Source organism: Natrix helvetica, assembly GCF_964273705.1.
Source record: "Natrix helvetica genome assembly, chromosome: 5".
Taxonomy (NCBI): domain Eukaryota; kingdom Metazoa; phylum Chordata; class Lepidosauria; order Squamata; family Natricidae; genus Natrix; species Natrix helvetica.
Genome location: NC_138551.1, coordinates 67,227,545 through 67,248,402, shown reverse-complemented (window position 1 = coordinate 67,248,402; position 20,858 = coordinate 67,227,545). Strand labels below are relative to the sequence as shown.

Here is a 20,858-nt window from a genome sequence, read left to right as displayed (position 1 = left end):
TTTTTTAATATTTGACACTGAACTAAAGATTGCTATAATACAGTTATCAAACAATTGCATCGTGTGATAAAAACTATTGAATTGAGATTAAGTGATCTTCACAATCAGTCACAATGTCCTCATTCTGTAGTACACTTTTTCATAAGAATCGGGAAACAGGTTTTTGGCAAAAGGGAAGCACAAGAGAATTCTTAATCGTATTCTATATTAGCAAAGGAGAAGCTGGAGACTACATTGCAGAAGAACAAAACCATCTTGCTTTTAATTAGTCCAAACTGAAAAAGAAATTAATTAACTGAACATGCCAAAAGCTACTGACTTTTCCTAAATTGCATCTCCAGATATACATCATTCTAAATGAGGGTGGTCTGATGTTTGAACTTTGATTAATTTTTTTGTGAACCTCAAAGTCTAAATTGATAATGAAGAGAGGACCAAAACTTTCAAATTAAATAGGTATATAACCTTTGAACTAAATTATTTTAATGACTTTCATTTTTCACCTGCACTCTAACCCTTTGGCATTTTGTTAATGTCATGGTCTTCACTAAAAACCCAGACAGTGCTTAATTGTTAGGAATAGTGTATGAAGAAGAAATATGGATTGCTTAACCCTTTACTCTAAGAATCAGTATTTGTCACAATTATTTGACTCTTATCAACCAGTGGAAAAGAGTTGGAAGAGGAAAGAATGCTGAAAGATATAGAAGATTTAGAATCAGAATAGAGCTGGAAGGGACTTTGGAGATCTTCTAGTCCAGTCCCCTGCTAGAAATGAGACTTTTTAATGATTTGCTTTTCTCTTCATGTTGATGATAACAACAACAACAAAGATAACAATAATAATTATGAGAAAGGAGAAGACGATGACACCATGGGAACATAAAGTGGAAAAAGTTACCAAAATGAGACAGTGAAGATCCTGTGGGACTTTCAAATACAGACTGATTGTCATTTGGAATACAACATGCCAGATATCACGGTTGTTGCGTGCCGAAGCGTACAGTTTATTGATATCGCTGTACCAGAGATTGCAGAGTCAAAGAAAAAGAACTGGAAAAAAACATGAAATACCGCGACCTAGCCATTGAAACTACGCAACTATGGATGAAACATGTAACAGTGATACCCATTGTCACTGGGGCACTTGGTACCATGCCCAGGAATTTTACAAAACACATCAATAAATTGCACCTTCCTGCAATAACACCAGTGGAACTGCAAAAAACTACTTGGTACATCATATATTTTAAGAAGGTACTTGGTTAATACCTAGGATGCTGGCAGCAACCCGTATCAACCATTAGCACCAGTCAATGGTATTTGGGACACACTTTTAAATATTCAGTTGACTGAGTCATGTAGTAATAATAATAATAACAACAACAACGACTGAGTTGCTAAATTAATCCACTGGTCATTATGTAAAAAATATGATTTACCTGTATCCAGAAAGTCATGGGAACATAAAGTGGAAAAAGTTATCGAAAATGAGAAGGTGAAGATCTTGTGGGACTTTCGAATACAAACGGATCGTCATTTGGAACACAACACGCCAGATATCACAGTTATAGAGGGCCGAAGTGTATAGTTTATTGATATCGCTATTCCTGGAGATGCCAGAGACGAAGAAAAAGAATTATCATGTAATATCGCGACCTGGCCATCAAAACGACACGGTTATGGATGAAGCATGTAACAGTGATACTCATTGTCATTGGGGGACTTGGCACCAGGTCCAAGAATTTTATAAGATACATCAACAAATTGCATCTTCTTGCAATAACACCAGCAGAACTGCAAAAAACTGCTACTCAGAACATCTTATATTTTAAGAAGGTACTTGGTTGATACCTAGGATGCTGGCAGCAAACTGTATCAACCATTAGCACTAGTCACTGGTATTTGTAATGCATTTTTGAATGTTCAGTTGGCTGAGTTTTAATGAATAAAGTAAATAATAATAATAATAATAATAATAATAAGAAGAAGAAGAAGAAGAATAGTAAAGGCAGTAAAACCAGAAGAAGGCTACAAGTACTTGGGGATTTTAGAGGCCTCTGACTTAATGCATAATAAAATCAAGGAATTAACCTCAGCCAAGCACATTCGACGAATTTGCAAGATATTAAAGTCCAAACTGAGTGGAGGAAACATCATAAAAGCCATAAATACCTGGGCTATACCTGTAATTTGATACTCTGCAGGAATAATTGACTGGACCCAGATGGAGTTGGACAATTTGGACAGAAAAACAAGGAAGCTTATGACAATGAATCATGCTTTGCACCCTAAAAGTGATGTTGACTGATTGTATCTATCAAGAGCAGAGGGTGGTCGAGGACTCCTACAAGTAAAGCAGACTGGAAGAAGAAAGAGACAGCTTGAATGGTTACATCCAGAAAAGTGAAGAACCAGTGATTAAGGAAGTAAATAAAGGAGGCCTAAGACAACTAAGTCAAAAGCTGAATATAAGAAAGAAGTAATTGAGAAGTGAGCTGAAAATTGGAAAAGTAAAGCTATGCGTGGCCAATACTTGAAAAGTATTGAAGGCAAAGCTGACCAAAAACTAACTTGAACTGGTTAAGATCTAGAGTACAGAAAAAAAGAAACAGAAGGCTTTATTTTGGCAGCTCAAGAACAAGCCTTAGCCACAAACTGCATGAAGGCAAAAATTCAACATGTTACCACCAACAGCAAATGTCACCTCTGTAATGAGAAAGATGAGACAGTCGACCACTTGATCAGCGGGTGCAGCAAAATTTCACAAACTGACTACCTACAACGCCATGACCACGTTGCTAAGATTATCCACTGGAAATTGTGCCAAAAGTTTGGATTTGAGTACAGCAAAAACCACTGGGACCATCAATAATAATACAATAATACAATACAATACAATAGTAGAGTTGGAAGGGACCTTGGAGGTCTTCTAGTCCAACCCCCTGCCTAGGCAGGAAACCCTATACCGTTTCAGACAAATAGCTATCCAACATCTTCTTAAAGACTTCCAGTGTTGGGGCATTCACAACTTCTGGAGGCAAGCTGTTCCACTGATTAATTGTTCTCACTGTCAGGAAATTTCTCCTCAGTTCTAATTTGCTTCTCTCCTTGATTAGTTTCCACCCATTGCTTCTTGTTCTACCCTCAGGTGCTTTGGAGAATAGTTTGACTCCCTCTTCTTTGTGGCAACCCCTGAGATATTGGAATAATGCTATCATGTCTCCCCTAGTCCTTCTTTCTCTTAAGCTAAACATACCCAGTTCCTGCAACCGTTCTTCATATGTTTTAGTCTCCAGTCCCCTAATCATCTTTGTTGCTCTTCTCTGCACTCTTTCTAGAGTCTCCACATCTTTTTTCAATCGTGGCGACCAGAACTGAATGCAGTATTCCAAGTGTGGCCTTACCAAGGCATTATAAAGTGGTATTAACACTTCACGTGATCTTGATTCTATCCCTCTGTTGATGCAGCCTAGAACTGTGTTGGCTTTTTTGGCAGCTGCTGCACACTGCTGGCTCATATTTAAATGGTTGTCCACTAGGACTCCAAGATCCCTTTCACAGTTACTACTACTGAGTAAGGTATCACCTATACTGTACCTGTGCATTCTGTTTTTGTTGCCTAAATGTAGAACCTTACTCTTTTCACCATTGAATTTCATTTTATTAGATAGTGCCCAATGTTCAAGTTTGTCAAGATCCTTCTGTATCTTAAGCCTATCTTCTGGAGTGTTAGCTATTCCTGCCAGCTTGGTATCATCTGCAAATTTGATGAGTTCCCCATTTATTCCCTCATCCAAATCATTGATGAAGATGTTGAAGAGTACTGGGCCTAAAACAGAGCCTTGGGGTACTCCACTGCATACTTCCCTCCATGTAGATGCAGTTCCATTGAGAACTACACGTTGAGTGCGGTTGGTCAGCCAGTTACCAATCCATCTAGTGGTGATGCTGTCTAACCCACATTCTTCTACTTTATCTAGTAGTAGGTTATGGTCTACCTTATCAAAAGCCTTACTGAAGTCCAAGTAAACTATATCAACGGCATTCCTCTGGTCCACTAATTTTGTCACATTATCAAAGAATGCAATAAGATTAGTCTGGCATGATCTATTTTTGACAAACCCATGTTGGCTTTTGGCTATTACTTTGTTTGCTTCTAGGTGTTCACAAATTCGTTGCTTGATTATTTTTTCCAGAATCTTTCCTGGTATTGAGGTTAGGCTGATAGGTCTGTAGTTTCCTGGATCTAATTTTTTCCCTTTTTTGAAGATGGGACCCACATCAGCTCTTTTCCAGTCCTCTGGTAGTTCCCCGGTGTTCCAGGATCTCTGAAAGATATAATTCAGTGGTTCTGAGATCTCGTCTGCTAGTTCCTTCAGAACCCTGGGGTGTAATCCATCTGGTCCTGGTGATTTGAACTCGTCTAGGGTGGACAGGTGCTCACTTACCATTTTCTTCCCTATTTCAATTTGTGTTCCTAATTTTGTGGTGCTGCTTTTGATAGGTTGGACTGTTTTATCCCTTTGTGTAAAGACAGATGCAAAACATGAGTTAAATAGTTCTGCTTTCTCCCTGTTGCTTGTCACCTTCTTGCCACTTTCTCCTAGCAATGGACCAATTGTTTCCTTAACTTTTTTCTTGTTTTTAACATGTTGGAAGAAGCTTTTTTTGTTAATTTTTACTTTTGTGGCAAGCCTTTCTTCATTGTGAGCCTTAGCTTTCCTCACTTCATCTTTACAGGCTCGGGCTATCAGGTTGAGAAGGTTTTAGAGAATGAGAAAGGCAAGATCTTGTGGGACTTCAGAATCCAGACTGACAGACACTTGGCCTACAACACACCTGACATAACAATAATTGAAAAGAAAAAAGTATGGTTCATTGACATTGCAATATCTGGTGATGCACGAATTGAAGATAAACAGCAAGAAAAAAATCACAAAATACCAGGATTTGCAAACTGAGGTTGAGCGATGTGTTGTCCCAATTGTAATTGGAGCCCTTGGAGCAATACCTAAAGGGCTACCTCGCTATTTGAAAATTCTAATTTTACCTGACTTGAACATTCTGACTCTACAAAAAAACCACCCTACTTGGAACAACTTATATCCTCCGACGTTACCTTAACAGTTCCTAGGTCCTTGGTTAGGACTTGAGCTGTTAGGCTACCAACCAGCCCCAAAGGCTGTAAATCTCACCAAAGAGTAACCACATGATGATGATGATGATGACAACAATAACAATAACAACAATAATAATATATTACGTTACTCAATGACTTTGGATGGTTTTCAGCAATCAATAAAAAGAGAAAAGATGGCAAGTGCAGGGGCCTCACTGTTCCTTGGCAAAGGTCTGGATGAAGTCAGGTCTTCACAGCAATTTTAAACAAAATCACAGTGGGAGCCATCTGGTTCCTGTGGGGAACCATGTTCCTGAGGGCAACACTGCTACAGAGAAAGCATACTTCCTGGATTCTGAGTCCTCACATTGTTTAATCAGAGGATTCTGGAACATTCCTGGGCAGATGTTATGGGAGGCAAGCAATCCCCCTAGTAACCAGAAAAAACTATCTGGCAAGTGAAACATTCATTCATGAAAAGTGCATTATTATCTGGTTGGAAATGTTTCAGGGATGTTAAAACGGGCAAGAGCACTCGGGTGGATGTTTTTACCAAGCATATGCAATGTGCTATATAGATTTAATAACTGCATTTGTAATTTTCAACATAATTCTTGTAACTTATATTGTATTATCAAAATAATATTACTCTATAACGATATTTATTTAGTTAATTTTTAATTAGGAGCCCTAGAACTCAGGCCAAAGTATTCTTTAGAAGCTCCATTTCATTCACATATTGTATACTTTTATTTCCGGTTTGATTTTTATTTATTTTTCTTTTATTTATTCATTAAACTTAGAAACTACCCATCTCATCCACAGAGAGACTCTATAGAAACCTAAACTTAATGCTTGAAAAGTTTCAATTCAATAGTATGAATAGTGAACTAAATCCTATTTGTTTGTTAATGCTGTTTAATTTGTAATATCTGTTCAAGGTCTCCATCATCTCATATGATACTCTGTCTTACATGTTACAGTTCCTGGAATATAAGAAGAATTGTTCTAGTTGAACTAAAAACCCATATAGTCTAGCAACTAAGTAGGACACTGTCAGAATAATGCATTCTACATTCTCACTTATAAACTTGTTTCATTTAACAATTGTCCAAATGTACAATAGTGTAAAAAACAGGATGTAATAGTATAAATAGTATAAAAAATAGGGTTTTCTTTTTGCCAATCCTGTTGCAGCCTCTCTCTGTCACATGATCACTGTTTAAGGATTTTGCAATTGACTTGCAACAAACAGAATTAATAAAGAAGGTGAAAGTAACATTGTAAGTCATGGTCACATAGTGTTTCACTAATGATTCCAGGAAATCACTTAACAACCAAAGGAGAAATGAGGTCATAAGCTTATCAAGGTCATGTAATGTTTCACTCAGCAACTAAAATACTTAGCAACAGAGTTGCTAGTCCCAATTAAATTTTCTAAACAAGGATCACCTGTAGTAATGTATCCATGTTCCCTAGCTATGGGGATGCATCAACAAGATTTTAAGATTAAAGTGTCATAGCAGTTTGAAGAGTGATATAGCAAAGGTTAAAAGGCCATTTATCTAACATGCTCAAAATTTAATTTCTGGAATCTTGGCCCCTGCCACATCAATCTTAGCCTATAAAAATATACTTTCAACGTTATTCAAAATGTTCAGAAATCTACTAACATACTAACACGGTTATTTGGATTGTTGGCATCTTGCTAGTCTTGGGTCCCCAATAAGCACCCTTATCATGTTTTGAAACTCTAGAACACCTCTTCACAGACTTACTGCATATTTGACCCTTGCACTCTCAGATTATTACATTATCTTCCCTTCAATAGTTTTGTACCTGAAAACTAGTGCTGCCTCTGTGCTAATCTTCAGGAAACTGCAAAGCGTACACAGAAAAGCTTCTATGGTTACTGAGACATGGTGCTAGAATAAACAAGGAATAGGTTGCAGAGGTAGCTGTTTCCAGCATGAACAAACTGAAAATCACATGATCATGTAATCAGTAATATACTAGGGCTGTGTGAGTGTAAAAAGTGAGTGTTTTATTTATTACATTCTGATCTTACCCAGTCTCCAAGCAGCTTAGGAGGCATATATACTCTGCATTTTTTCTGGAAAACATTAGATTAAGATGTAGTAACCTGTACTGTATCTTATAGTGCAATTCATAGCTCGAAATAGATTTCGAGTCTATTTTTCATTTCAGCTCTAATACTAATGAAAGGGTCTCTAGGATAATCCAGATCATCCATCCTGCCAAGGTCGGTAAAACGAGAATCCCACATTGTTGGGGGCAATATGATGACTATGGAAACTGCTTAGAGATGGCTGTAAAGCACTATGAAACGGTATATACGTCTTAAGTGCTATTGCTATTCTGATTTTAAGTTTAGATCTAAAAACAACCCTAATCATTCTTATTTTCAGCTCAGGCTTAGATAATTTACTTATTTTGGTAAAGGGAGTAATATTCAAGATAGCTGAATAATGCTCGTAATGCTATTATTCAGAACAGTAATACTAAGCAGAATGGTGATCTTACAAAGAACCCCCAGGGAAAAACCTAAATAGGAAATACTAGACAGCCTGGGCTTTATTGGGCCATAGAGAAACAAAATGACAACAGGTGGACAAAATAACAGTGGGAGTGGGAGTGACTTCTGACTCCTTGCTGGCTTCCTCATTGAGCTTCCTTGTGTAGGAAACTGGCAGGGAGCATTGGAAATCCTCCCTCCCTCCTCCTTTCCTGGCCTCCTTCCCTCTCACCTACTCTCCCCCCCCTTTCCCCTTTCCTTCTCCTTCCCTTCCTCCCCCTTCCCTTTCTGTTCCTTCCTCCTTCCTTCCTTCCTTCCTTCCCCTGGCAGATCATTAAGCAGGATTGTCTGTTAACTATGACTGCAACATCCTGCTGGCTTGGAAAATCAATTAGGAAGTTGTACGTCCCAGGAAGGTCGCTAGGAATGGTCACTGCCATTTGTGGGAAGATACACCAGTGCTTGCCGTAGTGCAGCACGTGTGCAGCCAAGCCAAATTGAGAATAGCTGCTGCCTGGTGCTGGAGGATGCACAGGTGGCTGCTGTCACTTCACAGTACAAGATATGCAGAGTCAAGTTATTTAGGAGAACAAGCAGAAGGCGTGGGAGTAATCTTACCTGCTGGCTTTCCCGTTTGCTTATGGAAAACCAGCAGGAAAGCTCACAAATGGGAATCATGAAACTGGTATTCTCAACTATTGTCAAGGGCCTGGATTGCGATCACATGTCTGGGGATGCTGGGACAGCCAGAACTTTGATAACCAGTCATAAGTACTACTACGTACAGCACCATCATAATTTCAAACCATCACTTTGAACAAGTAACCATTAACTGGGGATTACTTGTATTCTTTACTAGCAAGCTTGTGGTAACAGTTATATTATGGCATGGGATGCATAAAATAGTTCAATTCATTTTGGTCACAAAGGTTTTGATTTAAAAGATCTTTAAAATGGAGAGGTTGGGAGCATATATATATACATGCAACTGTAATCATTTGTCTCCAAAATGTGAACATACAAGTGCTTAAAGAAAAAAATACAGAGGGTGTCTAATTGGATAGGAACTACATTTGCATATGTTTCCCATAACTGCAGGAAGTAAGAAAAACACTCCTTTAATATATTAAAAAGTAATGAATGAAAACTTCAAACTAAAGATCACCATAGAGTGAAATCTGAGAAGAATCTGAGATGTATGCCCCCCGGTAATACACCAATATCTCTTTTGGCCTAAAGAAAAACAAGAGTTGATTCCTTCTCCAGCTTATATGAATATTATTACGGTCTACATTTTTAATATTCTCCAAAATATTATCAGTGCTTTAGGGATTCAATTCCTATCTATAAAGTGTTATTTGAAACAATCCAAACAAATATATTTATGGATTCAAGCCTTACACACGCTGCATTAGATCCAATCAGCTGCTTTTTTCCGTCTCAGCTAGGATAGCAGGAGTGTAGGATAGAATGTGCAGTGTAATGATATGATAGAAAATTCAGCAGATGTAACTATTTCCCTGTAGTGTAAAACTATCCTACATGCTACATTTGTTCTCTTCATCTCAAAACCTCATTAGAGAATTAGAAAGAAAGGGAGCACTTCCACATCCAACATAGCTCAGAGAGACTATGGATGATTTCCAGCAATATGAGTTAACATTAACCAGGGATAAAATGAAGGTATACATTAAAACATCAACCCCTAATATGCCCATCTGCTTGGTTGCTTCTGGGATTTTAATATGCTCACCGCATATTTAATTAATAAGGATTTGCAAAGTTCGGGGATGGAGGAATTGTAAAACTAGAGTATTCACATAGCAATCAAGACTTTAAATGGGATGGAATAAAAGCCATGTCACAAAATGCAACAAGAAAATTAAGTAATATTCAGTTATTTACTCTAACTCATAGATACTATAGATTCAGTCAATAATCCTGTAATGGTTTTCTGTCAAAATAATGCAACTGAATTCCATACAATCATTATATTTGCAAATATAATGTTATTTAGTCATTGTTTCCTTGCCCCTCCCACCAGCGAGCATTTGCTTGAGTGTAGAAAATGAAATATCCTAGCAACAGAAATGCTCCCTTTTATACCTGAACCTACTTTAACAAATGAAAAATAAATCCATTTGTTATGAAGAAGTGATTCTCTTCAGTGTTATTGTAAGTAATTTTGGAACCTAGCCATTTTTAATTGTTGCTCTTCTAGATGAAAGCAAAGGATGACCGCTTAAAGGGATTCTTTTAAACTTTATACTCCATTTGTTGGGTCTCAGGATCATTACATGAATCAAGGTAGCTGAATTATAAATTTGGGGTGTCATGAAGAAGTAATACAATATATTTGGATATTCTGTGTCAGGTTGATGGAAGATAGAACTAGAGATGGGGCAATAATAGATTTACGCAGTCATTTTTGATAGGATTCATTGCCCGATATAGATAAACTGAATGTGTAAGGTGTTCTTCTGAGAAGAAATAATAGATTGTCTTCCTAATTTTTTATGGCCATGTAGGCCATGCTCAAATCACTTTGCTGCTCACACATTACAAAAGATAGGATCATGATGGAATTCCTCCAGAAATATTGAGTTGCAGGGCTCAATATAAATCATCCTTCTGCTTCAAATAAACATTAATTCTGGCTGTTGATTTCTTCCTGGCAGACAGCTCAGTTTCTGCTAAAATGACAGAGGAAGGTCTGTGCTCTAGACTAGCCCCATTGGAGTAGATATGGCTTCAGCTCTGATGCTCCCCATAAATGCTCTCTCATTGTTAAACCAAAGGAATGCATGGAGTCTTCAAGACTGAGAAAGTTCAAGCCCTTTTATCCTTATAAATCATTTCTGTCACTCTGTAATATACTCAGTCTAATTTAGGTCAGAACAAGAAATTCCCAAAACTGTTGTTCACTTCAGATTTGACCATTTGACTGACCTCAGGTCTTGACATTTATCCAGGCTGATAATTTCCATTTATTGAACTGTTTAGTTGCTAGGAGTTAGATAGCTAGCAAACTATAGGTGTTCATTTGAGACAGTGCTTGCAGTATTTGTTTTTTTTTTAACTGTATTTCATTTCATAATAAAGTCATTCTCTCTTTCTCTGAAGTTTCCTCAGTAACATGTGCAGAATATTTATTTTCTGCCCATTTTCAACAGGAGACAATTGTTTGAACACAAACACAGCAACAAAGAGCAGAATGTTTGGCACTGAAAGGGGTTAATGAAATGAACGTTGGTGTTGTTTATGAAGTAGTCAACAAATGTGAGACCTGCTACAAAAGAGAAGCAGTCCTGTGATTTATGCATGTTTGTGTAGTTTCCTGAATACAGAGGTGAATAACTTGTGACAGCACAACTACATCCTGCTGCCCCAAACTGGCCCACCTTAACTGTTCTAAGATTAGCTGAGGTTGACTATGTATGCCACCAGTATAAGCTAAAATAGTATTAATGGGGTTAAAAAGAAAAAAAGATAAATCTTACTCCTTAATAGACAATGTGCCCCAATATCCTTTACATGATCATGTCCTTAATTACATAAAGTGCACTCCCACTATATGCACATGTATATGCACATGCACATGTATATCACACACACACACACACACATATATATATGTATATGTATATGTATATGTATATGTATATGTTGTGGCCCAGCAGGATCCACTGGAGCTGCTGAGGGACTCAGATAGCGACGAGCCTTATGAGTGGGCTATGGAAGAGATGGAGGACCCTGGGCAGACTTCAGACTCAGAGCAAGGACCAGAGAGGCTGGTTGGCCACCAGGAGGCGCCTGAGGCATGGAGCAGTGGGGAGGATCTGAGGGAGTTTGTCTCTGATGCAAGATTAAGGAGGGCGGAGAAGCTACGGCAACAGCTGCTTCGGAGACAAGCTCCTCAGAGATAATCATGCCCAGGTGGTTGTGGCTTGGCCCCTCCCAAGAGCTTATTAAGGAGAGCTTTTGGGAAGGACACTTCTTGCAGGACACAACCGTTGAAAGCAACCTGCAGTACTCTGGTCTGAACTGTTTTGGATTCCTATTTGTAACATGTTGGAGAAGCTGTTATCTGTATCCGTTGGAGTCTGTGTTGCTGCCAAGGTCTGTTAGTTTCGTGTTTGGGCTTTCAGCCACCAAGATTTATAGTCCTGCTAATAAAGTGTTGTGGCATTCCAGATAAGCTTGTGTTGGCATCCGTTACTGGACGGAGGGGGGGGGGGGTCAGAACATGTGTGTGTGTGTGTGTGTATGTATATATGTATGTGTTCTGACCCCCCTTCCTCAATTGCCTACACAGAATACACTCCGGAACAGTACAAGGGAACAAGGTTTATTGCACAAACAAACAGAAGGTTCCGTGGCAGCAAGCCACCAAGACAAAACTCACAAGAACAGAACACAAAAGCAGCTATCCAGCTTGCTAGAATTCCAGACTAGAACTTCTGGCAAAAGTCTTCTGTTGACTGCTGCAAAGGGCGTATGCACAGTCAACCCTTTTTATAACCTGGAAAGGAGCCTCCCAAACAGCAGCTGAGAGCTCTTACCGCCGGTAATTGCGTCCACGCTCCTTGCGTCTATGGGCGCGGCAGTAACGAGCGTCCAGAAACTCCCTGCTGAGTTCTGACTCACTGTCTCGTGACTCCTCCCCGCTGCTCCAAGGCATGGCATTGGGAGCCCCCCTCCTCTGGCTCTCACCGCTGCTCCATGCCTCAGGCGCCTCCTGGTGGCCGACCAGACTCTCGGATCCCTGCTCAGCATCCGAACCCTGTCCAGGGTCCCCAATCTCCTCTGGAGCTGACTCGTAGGGACCCTCACTCTCAGAGTCTGGTGGCAGCGGCAACGGCACCTGCTGGGCCACAACATGTATGTATGTATGTATGTATGTATGTATGTATGTATGTATGTATTTGTGTTACAACCCCTGGTATGCCCAAATAACACAAATACATACCTATTTCCCTGGCCTAGCTGATGAGGAGGAGAGCCTGTGGCTTAGTGGCAATTACATCAACCTAATATGCAATACAGCCCTGGTTCGATTCCCAGTAAGGGTATGGCTAGCTGATGAGAGCTAAATAGCTTGAAATGGATCTATACTACATATACACACACACACACACACACACACACACACACACACACACTATGAAGACCTATCACTGAAGATCATGGACTGTAATTTATTGTGCCTGTATGGTGTGGGTTGAAATATAGAATTTTTGACTTCCCAATCTGGGGCTGAAAGGGAGAGACTCACCCAAAGTCACCCAGCTGGCTCCCACTCCTAAAGAAGGACCAGAAGTCATGGTTACTTATCTTTTAATCCAGCAATCATTACCCTAATTACACTTCTTCCCTATTTGATCTCTAATGACACCTACATACACAGCCTGTCACAGCGTGTGAGTATTTTTGATTATAGTCAATGAATTTCTTTCACAGTCTATGAATATTATTAAATTATGAACATTATGTTGAGAATTATTAAGCTATCAGCTATATGACTCTTTATATGACTTACATATAAAGTACATATAAAATAAAAGGACTGCTATATGAGATGTAATTAGTATGGGAAATTAGTTACTGTCAGTGGGAATAAGGATCAATAGTTTATCCACTATTCTCTATAAACACATATAGACACACACAAACGTGTGGTAATGCCTCTTTTCATTTCCCCATGTAAATGAATTGTTGCTTCTTGGATGGGTGCAATTCTTATGTGAGCATATTTCTGGCCAGGCAGTATAAATATGCAACTCTATGGTTGGTGAAGCAGTCCAAATTGAGCAAAATGTTCCCCAGGTGGAAAATCTCTTCTATCAACTGTTAAACCTTACTGCCAAGTTAATTTCCTGAAAGTATTGCCAGTAACAATATTAAGGTTTTTTTGCTCAGACTATTATGATCCGTAATGATGGATGGTGAGAGTCATCATCTAATTTATCTAGAAGGTGCTAGGTTGTTGTTCATATAACATTAGAAATAATTTAGATTTCAATACTAAATCTGAGTAAAGTTGATCTCAAAAAATTAAGCAATTGGATTTGAGTAGTATTTAAGATGAGAAATAATACAGCCATAAACTAAGATAGGAAGTCAGAATAGCAACCTGGGAGACAATTGCAAACTACTACTGTCCTGTTGCCAGGAGAACTGTATGAATGTATTGATGAAGTCATCAGGAATCAAACTTCACTTAAGACTTCACGTTTAATGTCATCTGAATGCTGCGTGACCATATGCAATCCATATAAGATTATAGTGTCAATCCAACAGATTGTGTAGTGGCTTGTGTCCAGTGACGTGCGGTGAAGTTTATGGCTGGTGAGGCTGGTGACATCATCAGGAAGGTGGGGAATGGGACCACGTGTGCAGGAGGCTGAGGCAGCCTCAGCCTCCTGCACACGTGGTCCCATTCCCCACCTTCCTGAGTCAACATAAAGGGGACCGCAGAGCGCGAGCCGCGGGACCGCAGAGTGTGCTCCGTGGTCCCCTTCATGTTGACTCAGGAAGGCGGGGAATGGGACCACGTGTGCAGGAGGCTGAGGCTGCCTCAGCCTCCTGCACACGTGGTCCCATTTCCCGCCTTCCTGAGTCAACATGAAGGGCTCGCGCTCCGCTGTCCCCTTCATGTTGACTCAGGAAGGCAGGGAATCGGACCAAGTGTGCCTTTTCCCTTTTTTTTTTCTTTTCATGATGAGAGCAGTGAGGCTCTGCCTCCCCTGCCTCCCCTGACCGCACGTCCCTGCTTGTGTCTTCTTACAGATATAATATAAACTTGATCGGCCATATTTAATCTGCCAGAACTTCCTTAGCAAAATAAGTATGTGGAAACACATTTGTAGATATATTCAATAGAAAAAGCTTGGCACATAGCTTAGACACTGTGGGTTGCTTGCTCTAATCCAGGGGTGTCAAACTCGCAGCCCACAGGCCAGATGCGTCACGTGCTGGCTCTGCCCCCATGGAGTTTAGCAAAGGGGAGAAAAGTCCTGATACATCTCATGACAATGCCGTGACGATGCAAGTTTGACACCCCTGCTCTAACTTATGTAATCACCAGGTTTATTTGCATCATGGTCTTCCTTTGTTAATTGTGGTTACCGGTATTTTCCAGATGACATGCTGTAAAGAGAAAGGATATCCTGTCTTCAGCAATTATGGAATCATCACTTTAAATGATGTTCATAGAAGAAACGAAGCTCAAGCTTATACTCTATTACTTAAGCTTACTAAAGAAGTTGCGATGTGACAACCAGATCTGTAGTTAATTATAATTATATCCCCTCAAATATCCAGGAAACCACAGCTATATTTTAACAGCAGGTCTCTTAACAATGAAAAGCAGGTATCAGCCACAGGCTAGGACTGTTGTTACCTTAGGACTGTTGTTTGAGGTTCATAACTCCAAAGAAAGAGGTAATATGTGAACAAATACTGTAAGTTGCTTGCTTAATATAAAGTAAAATGATTGCCACATTTCTTCTTTTACTTTGGGCTCAGCCTCTTCATAACTTATTTTTGAAACTGAATTGTTAAAAAAATCAATTTACACTAAACATGTGATTCTATACCTTAATCTAGGAATATGTTCCATTGAACTAAATAGCATTCTGAGTAGATTTGCACATGTAAGGGCTGTAAGCAAACTAGAAAGGAGTTTGCAGAATTATCTATAAGTGCATTCTTCTAAGACTGCCATTGAGTCACACACAGTGGGATGGTTTCAAATGTTCCACTGCACAACCTGGAGGGATTGTCAAAGGAGGTTTTTTTTTCCAAATCAGCAGGTCTCTTGAGAAAAGTCTCTCCTTCTATTATGGTAGAAATTTGGAAACTTGGAGGCATAACAAATGGAAAACAGTGTCTTCAGTGACATATACTCAATAGCATATTTTTAAATAAGAACTGATGGGATTCTTTTGATGCAATCGTCTTATTTCTGATTGCAAGGTTGAGTTTGACTATTTAGAGTTAACAGAATTATGTTAACTACATACACTCGCAGTCATTTTTATATTAAAAGTCCCCATATCCGTGGACTGCAGTAAAGTACATCTTTAACTTAGTAGGCATTTGACTCCCTAGGGAAAAGAAGGCCCACTCCTTCTCTGCTATGCTGTATATGTTATCTGTCAATCCCAGCCCTGAGAAATTTATTGCTACATGACTATCCAGCATAGGAATGGAGAATTTAACAAGTATTGAGCGTTTCCTCAATAAGCCATCTATCAACATTGCTATTTATTCTTGAAGAGTTTAGAAAGGCAGTTCCTCCTCTTTTTTTTGTTCCATTTTATCTGTTTTAAACTATCAATTGATGTTCAGAAATTCCTGGAGATTTAGAGTTCTATGTCATACTGTTTTTTTAAAAAAAAAAACTGTGTAATTTCCCAACAAGTATTTTTGAAAATAATTACTTTTCATCAGAAATGTACTTAAAAGTTGAATTGGCACAATTGCAAGAAAAAATTGCATTATTCAATGGTTCTTTTCATAATTAAGACACACATATTTATTTATAAGCAGCCACACATTTCATAGTTAATATATTTTATATTAATGTATTGAAAGACAATCCAGCCTATTAGCTGTTCATGCCGGAGGGCAAAAAATTCAAAGTTGACAGTAGACTATCATTATTTTTTGCAAATAAGCGAGTGGAAGGTTTTCTTTCTATTCTGACCAACAGGATTCATAGCAGAAAAACATAATTACTATCAAAGAACTAGAAAGAGCCATTTAGACCACTGAATTCTTCTTGCCCTCTTTTTTATTACAGGAAACCAGATGAAACATCCTCTATACATGACTTCTGCTTGGATACCTCCAGTCAAAGGTTGTTTACCATCTCCCTTGGCAATTGGTTAAACTCTCTAAAATAAACTCTCTAAATATTAGAATGTTTTTCATTCATCTGGAATTTGCCTTCCAGTAAGATTATAGTGTCCTGCATTCTAGACAAAAAAAAAAGGGGGGGGAAAAGAAATTCCTTGGCTTTCTATGAGGTGCCTCTGTTGATCTTCCCCCCTTCAGTATTCCTTTCTCAGAACTAAACATATCGAGTTAGACTCCCTGTTTAAGCTTAATCTTTAAACTCTAATCATTCTTGTTTCTCTTTGCAAATGTTCTATGAATCTGCCCAGAACATTTTGTTTTGGGGAAATACCATAAACATTTTGGCTTAATGGGAGAAACAGTAATAATTGTACTGATTTCTTCTTTCATTTATTTTAGTTGAGATGCTCTCAATAGCACCAATAAGTCCATTTCTTTCTGTTTTTTTTTATAATGTAAGTTCTCATCGTTTTATATTAGTTCTGTTCTTTTTGAACCACTTGCATCCTTCAGTTGTCGAATTGCCGTAGTATTGCTATTGCGGTAAGACATTATCGTAGACGGATCTCAGAAGTCATCTAGTCAGAACCTGCTAAAGCATTTTAGGTAGATGGCAACTTAGCCTCTCTTTAGAGACTTGTATTTTACCAGGAAATATAAATGAGGTGGACTCGAGACGTCAGCACCTTCTCAAGCATACTGACATGCTATGCATCCGTTGACAATAGATACCAGGAAACGTAGGCGAGGCAGGCTTGAAAAATCGGTGCCTTGCAAAATATAGGTAAAAGTTCCCCTTGCACATGCGTGCTAGTCATTCCCGACTCTAGGGGGTGGTGCTCATCTCCATTTCAAAGCCGAAGAGCCAGTGCTATCCAAAGACGTCTCCGTGGTTGTGTGGCCGGCATGACTAAATGCCGAAGGCGCACAGAATGCTGTTACTTTCCCACCAAAGTGGTCCCTAACTTTTCGACTTGCATTTTTACATGCTTTCGAACTGCTAGGTTGGCAAAAGCTGGGACAAGTAACGGGAGCTCACTCATTACGCGGCGCTAGGGATTCGAACCGCCGAACTGCCAACTTTTCTGATCGACAAGCTCAGCATCTTAGCCACTGAGCCACCACATCCCTTTTGCAAAATATACCAATGCTATAAATTTGTTGGCAATATTCATTTTGCTATTCAAATTCATGGAGCCCTAGCCTTAAATAGATATTCCCCCAAAGAGATTTTCTAATGTATTTTCCCCAGAACATATATCAGGCAGATTCAAAAATTCAGTGCCCTCCTAGCATATTAATATACTACAAATCAATTTGTGATGTCCATTTTGTACTGAAACTTCTTGGAGACCTAACCCTAAGTGGATTAGACCCAATGGGATTTTTCCATGTATTTTATGTGGGAATGTAGATAAGACGAGTCAGCCCCATCCTAAGAATATGGATGCACTACAAATCTATTGGAGAAATCCATTTTGCTCTCCGGATTCATAGAGACCTAACTCTAACCTGAATTACATTCGCCCTCTAATTGGATTTTCTAATTACGTTACTAGGAAACAGATAAAATGAGCAAAAAAAGTTAGTGCACTCCTAACTATATCAATGTGCTGTGAATCCATTGGTGAGGTCTATTTCACTCTCCAAATTTATGGAGACCTAACCCTAATCCTAAATGGATTTGTCCAGCAATGGGATTTTCCTATGTATTTTACCAGGAAATGTAGATAAGACAGGCTTGAAAAGTCAATGTCCTCCTAAGCATATCAACTAGGTACCTGTTCTGCCCCCCCCCCCCATGCCTGTGAATAAACCAGAACACAGGCTTGGCTGTTTGTCACTGTTTAATTACTGAGATAATGAATCCTTTGGCTGAGGGCCCAGACAACTCACATTCAAATGAAGCAACGCAGATAGTCCAAATGAACAGACATGGCTAGAATACACAGATAGATTTTCTTAACTACTAATTCGAACGGTTGTTTCCTGCAAATGTCCCCTCCCAACGCCTCACCTATAATCTCTCTTGGGAGGGGCCAATCCACAACCACTGTGCTTAATCATCTTTTGTGAGTCTATCTACAGAGTTGCTGCTTCCGTTTCTCAGCCCTTCTCAATCTAGCATCAGGAACAAACTACCTTTGATCCTCCCCACTGCTCCATGCCTCAGGAGCCTCCTGGTGGCCAACCAGCCTCTCTGGTCCCTGCTCTGAGTCTGAACCCTGCACAGGGTCCTCCACATCATCCAGGGCAGACTCGTATGGTTCTTCGCTATCCAAGTCCATCAGCAGCTCAGCCGGATCCTGATGGGCCACAACAGAGACCCAACCCTAATCTTAAATGGATTTGCTCCAATGGGATTTTCCCATGTATTTTACCAGGAAATATAGACAAGACAGGCTTGAAAAATAGATTATTTCTGGGATCCTGATCTGCAGTTGCATTTTGGAATGAAGCACTATACAAGATAAAACCTAAAAACATAATGTGATATAATATAATGCAGATAGTCTTTGACTTACAGCCATTCATTTAGTGACCATTCAAAGTTACAATGGCATTGTAAAAAGTGACTTATGACTCTTCATGACCATTGCAGCATCCACATGGTCATGTGATCAAAATCCAGTCGCTTGGCAACTGGCTTATTTTTGCGAGGACTGCAGTGCCACCTTTTGTAACCTTCTAACAAGCAAAGTCAATGGGGAAGCCAGATTCACTTAACAACTGTGGCAAGAAAGGTCATTAAATGGGACAAAGTTCACTTAACAGCTGTCTCACTTAGCAGTTGAAATGTTGGACTCAATTGTAATCGTAACTTGAGGACTACTTGTATAACAGAGGCCATGATATGGTAATAATGTGTGCTTACTGTACAGTCCTTGTTCAAATACATTAATCTTCCAGATAATGGAGTTGCAAATCATGGTCCCAGAAAATCTGTTTTCCCATTATAGCCCCATCTACAGTGTTGTGTTTTCCTGTTTCGTGAACTGTCAAGGTTCTTTAGCTTCTTTTTGAGAACTCGGAAGTCCAGTTGATTGGGTATCATTAAGCTTGACAGTACTGTTTGAGAACTTGAAATTATTTTTGAGTTTCACCAAGGCAAATATAGTTCCTATTTTATTTATTTCTTTATTTTTTAAATTTATTGGTTTTTTTAAACATTTATGGGGAAAGGGTACAAAGGTGCATACAATTTTTTGGCAGCTCCCTTGCTAGTGGTGGAAGTCCCTCCAAATCTCATAATTTTTTCAATTTTGAAAACAACATTTAAAAGATAAGCATAAACAGAATTCTCACATTATATCAATCATGTGTTCAATCATCTCGTTCTTTGTCACTTTCTAGTATATCAACAATTACAATAATATTTCAAATACATTTATTTTTGTGATCTGAGCCTTTTTGATGTTGCTCCCTCCTCCCTGTCCCCAGATGAAGTCACGCCCCCCCCTTCCCCATATCTTGTACATTGCTGTGTTTTTCACCACCTCCCTTATTTTCATCCTCTAGGAGAGAAAAATGTTTTTAGTGAAGGCTTCAGCTTCTTCCACTGTGTTAATTCTAATTCTTTTTCCCTCCCAGAAAATCAACATTCCCTCTGGCAATAACCATCTAAACCAAACTCCTTTATTGTATAGTTTCTTTGCTAAGAAGGAATACTTCCTCCTTTTTTCTCTAATTTTTTTGGGAATTTGCTTAAGAATGGTAATTTCTTTATCTTGATATTTTAATGGTCCCTCTCTTTGGGCTCCTACCACCTCATCCCTTGTGGTCCTCCTAAGAAATTTAACATGTACCTCCCTTGGAATGTTATGGGTTCTAGCATAGGCGGAGTTAATCCTATAAACCAGATCCATGTCCCACCACAACTGTTCTTTATTTGTCTTAATATATTCTGCTAAAATTGTACTCATAATATCTTTAAGATTTTCATTCTCTGTTTCTGGTAGGTTCTGGAATCTGAGAAAAAAGGACATTCTTTCAAGTTCTGTTTTTGCCATAAGTTTATTTAGGTCTAAATTTCCCTTCCAGACTGCCTTAACCTCCTTTTCCAGTGAAGCTGTCCTCTCCTCCAACACCACAATTCTCTGTTTATTTTCTGTAATATGATGTTGTACCCCTCTGAGTTCATCTTTGAGATCTGCCACCTCCTTCTTCAGCTCGTTTTGACTCCTCATAATTTCCTGAAACATTTGGTTGACAGATAATTCTTTTGGGCTCTCTCCAGCTCCTTCTTTTTGTAATAATGAAGTAATTTTGATCTGCTGCATGGTTGGACTGGAGATTGCAGAGGCAGGAGCTGAAAATGACTTGCCGGTTGGTGGCTTT

The 20,858-nt window shown here is 39.1% G+C and overlaps 1 protein-coding gene across 1 annotated transcript in view; it reads left to right on the top strand.

The window, feature by feature from the left end:
• UROS (uroporphyrinogen III synthase) overlaps positions 1 to 20,858 on the top strand; it is a 136,327-nt gene that overhangs the window by 48,845 nt on the left and 66,624 nt on the right. The window lies entirely within an intron of this gene.